Source organism: Phyllostomus discolor, chromosome 1 (assembly GCF_004126475.2).
Source record: "Phyllostomus discolor isolate MPI-MPIP mPhyDis1 chromosome 1, mPhyDis1.pri.v3, whole genome shotgun sequence".
NCBI lineage: Eukaryota > Metazoa > Chordata > Mammalia > Chiroptera > Phyllostomidae > Phyllostomus > Phyllostomus discolor.
In genome coordinates this window covers 78,125,810-78,133,286 of record NC_040903.2, presented here as the reverse complement: position 1 = coordinate 78,133,286, position 7,477 = coordinate 78,125,810, and the positions used below count along the sequence as shown (strand labels likewise).

General features: G+C 38.1%; 1 pseudogene; it reads left to right on the top strand.

Annotated features, from left to right (window-relative positions):
* The first annotated feature begins 405 nt into the window (after positions 1–405).
* LOC114492539 lies at positions 406–1,056 on the top strand (annotated as a pseudogene).
* Positions 1,057–7,477: the final 6,421 nt, after the last annotated feature.

The following is a 7,477-nucleotide window of genomic DNA, read 5'->3' as shown; positions in this document are numbered from 1 at the left end:
TAAATGTTATTTTCAGCTTGGCGGAACACCAACTGCTCAGTTACTCTTTAGCTCCACTTCTTTTGAATATGGCAAGCTTACTGTAGCCAGGTGACAGCACTAATGTGTCATTTTGGAGTGATTAAATAACTATACAAACAAATGAACTTAGGTTTACTCTCCAATTCCTAAATATAAAATGTAGGCTGAACCAAGGGATGAATCAGGAGGCTTTAAACTCCCAAGTGCCCACCATGTGCCTCAAAACACCCTAAATAAACTAATAGTCAAGTAAGAAGTGTGCCTGGTGAGTTGGTTCAACTTCAATACAAACCCCACTGCCCTTACCAAACTATACACCTCCCCTATGTTAAAATTCTAGAGTTACTTCTGGTCAAAAATCTACAAGTTTTGGCATGGTGCCCTGAACTGCCCAGACTAGCAAACAATACAGTCAGGATGGCTAAAGGTGATCCCAAGAAGCCAAAGGGCAAGATGTCTGCTCATGCCTTCTTTGTGCAGACATGCAGAGAGGAACATAAGAGGAAAAACCCCAGAGGTTGCTGTCAGTTTTGCAGACTTTTCCAAGAAGTGCTCTGAGAGGTGGAAGACAATGTCGGGGAAAGAGAAATCTAAATTTGATGGGATGGCAAAGGCAGATAAGTAAACTATGATCGGGAAATGAAGGGTTATGGGGCAGCTAAAAAAGGCAAGAAGAAGAAGGACTCCAATGCCCCCAAAAGGCCACCATCTGGACGCTTCCTATTCTGCTCAGAATTCTGCTCCAATATCAAATCCACAAACTCTGGCATCTCTATTGGAGATGTGGCAAAGAAGCTGTGTGAGATGTGGAATAACTTAAGTGACAGTGAAAAGCAGCCTTACAACAATAAGGCTGCAAAGCTGAAGGAGAGGTATGAGAAGGATGTCTCTGACTGTAAGTCTAAAGAAAATTTTGATGGGGCAAAGGGTCCTGCTAAAGTTGCTCGGAAAAAGGTGGAAGAGGGAGACAAAGAAGATGAGGAGGAAGAGGACGAAGAAGAAAAGGAGGAAGAGGAGGAGGAGGAGGATGAATAAAGAAACTCTTCACCTGTCAAAAAAATCTAAAAGTTTTTATTGGTTTAGTGATTTTTCTAGGATTTCTCTTTTTTCTTATTTTAAATCCTCAATCAAACCACAGTTATAACTTGTACTTTTTTCTGTGTAGGAAAGTTTGGATCATTCACTAATTTTAACTAGTTTGATTCCGGTTAAAATAGTTTTTAGACTACAATTCATATGCTATGGCTGATTTAAAAATTGCCTTTTAGCATAAGTAGTAGAAATTGGCAATTTGAATTGCTTTATGTTTTATTACAAAATCAATGCTGCAAGAATATTTCCTCAGTTGCACATATGGCTTTAAGGGAACTAACCAGTAAGAGCAAGCAGTTGGAAGATCCACACTGAAGGCAATATCAAAGTTGTGTGTCAAGTATGTACAGTTTGTATCAAGAAGTGCACCGTTACATTTATTTATAAAATCCTTCAGAGAACTTCTACCTGGCTACGGACAAAAGGAGAGTTCTTAATTTCTGAATTCAATAGAAGGTGTGACTCAGAGGTTATGCTATCAAGTAAAAATATATTCAATCCCATGCCACTACGCAAGGGGCTTAAACATGTACACGTAGATGACAAATAGGACTCCAGCTCCAATGCTCCATTTGGGCAGAACATAGTATTATGAAAGATTTGGAACAGACTTGAATCATTAAGATGTGTGAGCTTTAGATATGTCACTGAGTTAGAAACAGAGACTAGAACCCGATCATCTTGTTTGGGTCTAAGGAAAAGCACACATCTTCTAGTCATCAACATCAGCAACATCATCGCCATCATAATCATCACCATCATTATCATCATCATCACCATTACCATCATCTTTACCATTATCATTATCACCAACATCATCACCATCATCACAACCACCACAATCAACATCATTATTTTTATCACCACCATGTACTAAACTTCCATTTTATGAAGGGTAATGGATACATTACTTGTGTACTTTGGCTTGTTGGGCTGAGACATGAAGTAGAAACAGTCAAATATTAAGGAGTTCTAGAATAGGTCTTAATAACATCATGACCCAGTGGCAAAGACTTGGAGAATCTTACATCCAGTTCTACCTCCAGAGGTCACTAGCTTTTGAGCAAAGCATGTCCTTTAAGCTCCGTAAGCCCAGTTTGTCTCATGGATGAAATGAGATAATAATAATAATAATAATAATAATAATAATAATAATACTGGCCTTGGAAGTTGTGAATACCACACAATATCCTTTTCAAAAGGCTCACTTTTTCAAGGAGAAAGCCATACTCATTCAAGTTAAGTAACTTATACAAGGAAGCATACCTATCAACTGATTGACTATGGCTCAGGTCTTTGTGATTATAGATTCACGCTCCTAACCATTTGAAATATTGCACATTTATTGCTGTTCTCCACTTTTAAGACTTGCAATCAATTTCTAAGTAAGTTGGCTAAAATATGCAGAAAATTTACTTCTTTGAGATGGATTTTTATATTGAACTCATTTAAAATAAAGGTCGATTTACAAACTGTTTTCTAATCCATCAGTTCCTCTCAGTTCTATTAAGCAGTTATTGTTCATCTTTCTCTTATAATTGATATATAACCACTCATAAATTATATATAATATATAACTATATAACAAAGATATATCATATATGATAAACATATCTACATATATACTATAATGTGCCTATATTATATAATATATTATATAAGTATATTACATGTACATAATTACATAAAGCATACATATGTAACATATTTTATCTATATTATACTACATAATTATATATATACACACATACAGATAATCACTATTTGTGCTCTTTGGACTCTATTTCTTAATCTCTGTTCAACCTGGAATAATCTTTTAAAAGTAACTTGTTCTGGCCCTGGACAGTGAAGTTCTGTTGATTGGAATGTCATCCTATAAACTGAAAGGCTGTAGATTTACTTCCCAATCAGGGCAAATGCCCAGGTTGCCAATTCAGTCCCCGGTTGGGGCACACACAGGAAGCTACCAATTGATGTTTCTTTCCCTCTCTCTCTCCCTCCCTTCCTCTCTCTCTAAAATCAGTAAGCATATCTTTAGGTGAAGATTAAAAAATAAAATGAATAAAGTAATTTGTTCTGTTTAAAATAAAAAATATGCAAATGTTACTTTTGCCTTTCAATAATTTAGGTAAATTAAGGAAATCTCAAATACACACTTGAAGTATGTGGGTAGAAAATCCAAATCTGTACAATTTGAGTAAATGAAAAAGTAATGTTTTAGAATGTAAATTCCATGAAGGGAGAAAGGTAGGGGGTGTTGCTTGATGAGGTGGAGGAGGCTCCCTGGAGGACACGGAAGCTGTGGCATAGAAGAGACTGTGTCTGGGGAGGGTGTCAGAGAACAGCTCATTTCTAGAGGCAGGGAAACATTAACATGATCTGATGGGCAAAGATGAAGAGGTTTCATGAGGTCAAATGACTGTGTGTATGTGGGACAACAGGAACTCTTATTCACTGCTGTGCTGGTATAAATTAGTAGATACTTTGGAAAACTGTTATCATTGTCTAATAAGTCTGAAATTATACATATCCCATGATGCAGTAATTTCATTGTTAAGTGTATGAGCAAGAGGTACTTTGGGACACATAAATACTTTTGTGGGTAAAACTAAAAGTGAAAAACTCCAAGTGCCCTTCTACATTAGAATGGATAACATACTATGTTGGTGTATGTTCAGAATTCAAAATTCCAATTTAATGGACCATGGCATAGTAACAAAAATACATCAGAGATATATGCAACAGCATGTGTAGATTTCATAAATATAATGTCTAATGAAAGAAGTAAAACAATGAAATTTATATATAATTTGAAATAAAGAAAGCCAAATTCATAGTTTAGAAATACACAAGTGATAAAACCACAATTTAAAAAAATGATGGTAAACAAAAAAGTCAAGCTAGGAGGCACCTCTAGGGTAGAGAAGGAAGATTATACTCAGAGAGGGACCCAGGATGTCCTGGGATGCCACTATACTGTCACCTTTAGGCTTGGGTGTTGGTTATAGAAGAGTTCCCTTTATTAACATTAAAAATGTTTAAAATATATTTTATTGATTGTGCTATTACAGTTGTCCCAATTTTTCTCCCCTTTAGTCCCCTCTACCCAATACTCCTCTCGCTCCAACATTTTCCTCCCTTAGTTCATGTCCAAGAGTCATACATATAAGTTATTTGGCTTCTACATTTCCTATACTATCTTACCCTCCCCCTGTCTATTTTGTGCCTAAAAATTATGCTTCTTATTGTTTGTTCATTTTTCTACCATTGTCACCTCTGCCTCCCTACAGATAACCCTCCATGTGATCTCCATTTCTGTGATTCTGTTCCTGTTCTAGTTGTTTGCTTAGTTTGTTTTTGGTTTTGTTTTAGGTTCAGTTGTTGATAGTTGTGAATTTGTTGTCATTTTAGTGTTCATAGTTTTGACCTTCTTTTTCTTAGATAAGTCCCTTTAACATTTCATGTAATAAGGGCTTGATGATGATGGACTCCTTTAACTTGGCCTTATCTGGGAAGCACTTAATCTGCCCTTCCATTCTAAATGAAAGCTTTGCTGGATAGAGTAATCTTGGATGTGGGTCCTCGCCTTTCATGACTTTGAATACTTCTTTCCAGCCCCTCCTATCCTGTGAGGTTTTTGTTGAGAAATCAGCTGATTGTCTTATGGGAACTCCTTCGTAGGTAACTGTTTCCTTTTCCCCTGCTGCTTTTAGGATTCTCTCCTTGTCTTTAATCTTAGGTAATGTAACTATGATGTGCCTTGGTGTGTTTCTCCTTGGGTCCAACTTCTTTGGGACTCTGAGCTTCCTGGACTTCCAGGAAGTCTATTTTCTTTGGCATATTGGGGAAGTTTTCCTTCATTGTTTGTTCAAATGAGTTTTTGATTTCTTGCCATTCCTCTTCTCCTTCTGGGACCCCTACTATTTGGATGTTGGACCATTTAAAGTTGTCCCAGAGGTTCCTAGGCCTCTCTTCATGTTTTTGAATTCTTGTTTCTTCATTCTGTTCCAGTTGAATGTTAATTTCTCTTTTCTGCTCCAAATCGTTGATTTCAGTCCTGGTGTCCTTCCTTTCACTGTTGGTTTCCTGTATGTTTTTCTTTACCTCACTTTGAATGGTCTTCACTCTTTCCTCTATTTTGTGACTATACTCAACTATTTCTGTGAGCATCCTGATGACCAGTGTTTTGAACTCCGCATCTGATAGGTTGGTTATCACCTTGTTGCTTAGTTCTTTTTCTGGAGCTTTGCTCTGTTCTTCCATTTGGGTCATATTTCTTTGTCTTGGCATACCTGTTATGTTGTAAGGGGTGGAGCCTTAGTTAATTGCCAGGGTGGGATCTCCCACATCATTGCATTGTGGCACTGTGTGTGGGGGAGGGATCAAAGAGGGAACAATGTACTTGCTTGGCTCTTGCCCTGTGTTCAGTCACTTCTCTTGCTTTTCACAAATGGAATGTGCCCTTTCAGGTTCTGATTCCCAGATGATTGGGCTAGTATATGTTCTAGGACCCCATGGGTCCTTCCAACAGAGTCCCCTGTGAGAAGGGGAGTTTCTCTTGCTGCCACAACCCCAACAGGTGTTTATAGACAGAGATTTTGAGGTTTCTGTTTCCCATGTTAGAATATCTTATACACATCTACCTAAGTGTGTTATATTTCATAAATTTAAAAAAATCACATGGAAAATCCTTAAAAAGGAGAAAATTCATTAGCATGCGCTTGACTAGGAGAATATAAATAGTATATTTAGTGGTTGTGACTTAGGTGGCAGTTTCATAATGAGGAGGATGAGGGCACATGTTCGGAAAGTTACAGTGGGGCTAAATGGAGACAGAAACACCTTGTGTAAGAATTTTAAAAACTCAATTAATAGAAGCTTCTATTATGGAAGCTTCTAAATATTGTCATTTCCCATTAATATGTCAGTTAATGTATGTTGATAAATTTAGTAGAATATATGATTATAGATAAATAATTACTTTCCATATACAATTGCATATTCATATGTGGAGATAGTGGAAACAAGAAAATTGCTTTGAAAATGTTGATAGACCTTAGGAATATTTTTTCCTTCTTTTTCTCTTACTCTCATCTCCTCCTTACTGCCTTCCTCTTCCAGCCTAAACACACAATTGCATATCAGAAATGCCTTTAGACAAGATGGACGTATAGATAGATACACTTTGCCCCCTCATACAACCAGAAGAAGGACAACAACAAATTTAAAATAAAAACAACCAGATTTGCCAGAAAATCAAACCATATGGAAGTCTGACAACCAAGGAGTTAAAGTAGAAACATTCATCCAGACTGGTAGGAAGAGCAGAGATGGGCAGCCAGGTCAGAGAGGATGAGAGGCAAGGTGGTGGCTAAAGGACTGGGCAGGCAAGATGGTGGTCAGTGGTCCCACATTTGCATGTGAATAAACTGGGAGGAACAACCAGGGCGTGAGAAAGACAGCACAACCCAGGGTTCCAGTGAGGGAAAAGAAAGCCTCAAAACCTCTAGCTGTAAAAACCTGTGAAGGTTGTGGCAGCAGTAGAGACTCTCAGCCTCAAAGGAAAGATCATTGTAGAGACTCACAGGGTCCTGGAATGTACACAAATCCACCCACCTGTGATTCAGCACCACAAGGGCCCAATTTGCTTTTGGGTAGCAGGGGAAGTGACTGAAAGCTGGCTGAAAGTTAAGCAGGCAGCATTGTTCTCTCTCTGACCCCTCCCCCACACACAGTGCCACAATGCAATGATGTGGGAGATCCCACCCTGGCAATTAACTAAGGCTCCACCCCTTACAACATAACAGGTATGCCAAGACAAAGAAATATGACCCAAATGGAAGAACAGAGCAAAGCTCCAGAAAAAGAACTAAGCAACAAGGTGATAACCAACCTATCAGATGCGGAGTTCAAAACACTGGTCATCAGGATGCTCACAGAAATAGTTGAGTATAGTCACAAAATAGAGGAAAGAGTGAAGACCATTCAAAGTGAGGTAAAGAAAAACATACAGGGAACCAACAGTGAAAGGAAGGACACCAGGACTGAAATCAACGATTTGGAGCAGAAAAGAGAAATTAACATTCAACTGGAACAGAATGAAGAAACAAGAATTCAAAAACATGAAGAGAGGCCTAGGAACCTCTGGGACAACTTTAAATGGTCCAACATCCAAATAGTAGGGGTCCCAGAAGGAGAAGAGGAATGGCAAGAAATCAAAAACTCATTTGAACAAACAATGAAGGAAAACTTCCCCAATATGCCAAAGAAAATAGACTTCCTGGAAGTCCAGGAAGCTCAGAGTCCCAAAGAAGTTGGACCCAAGGAGAAACACACCAAGGCACATCATAGTTACATTACCTAA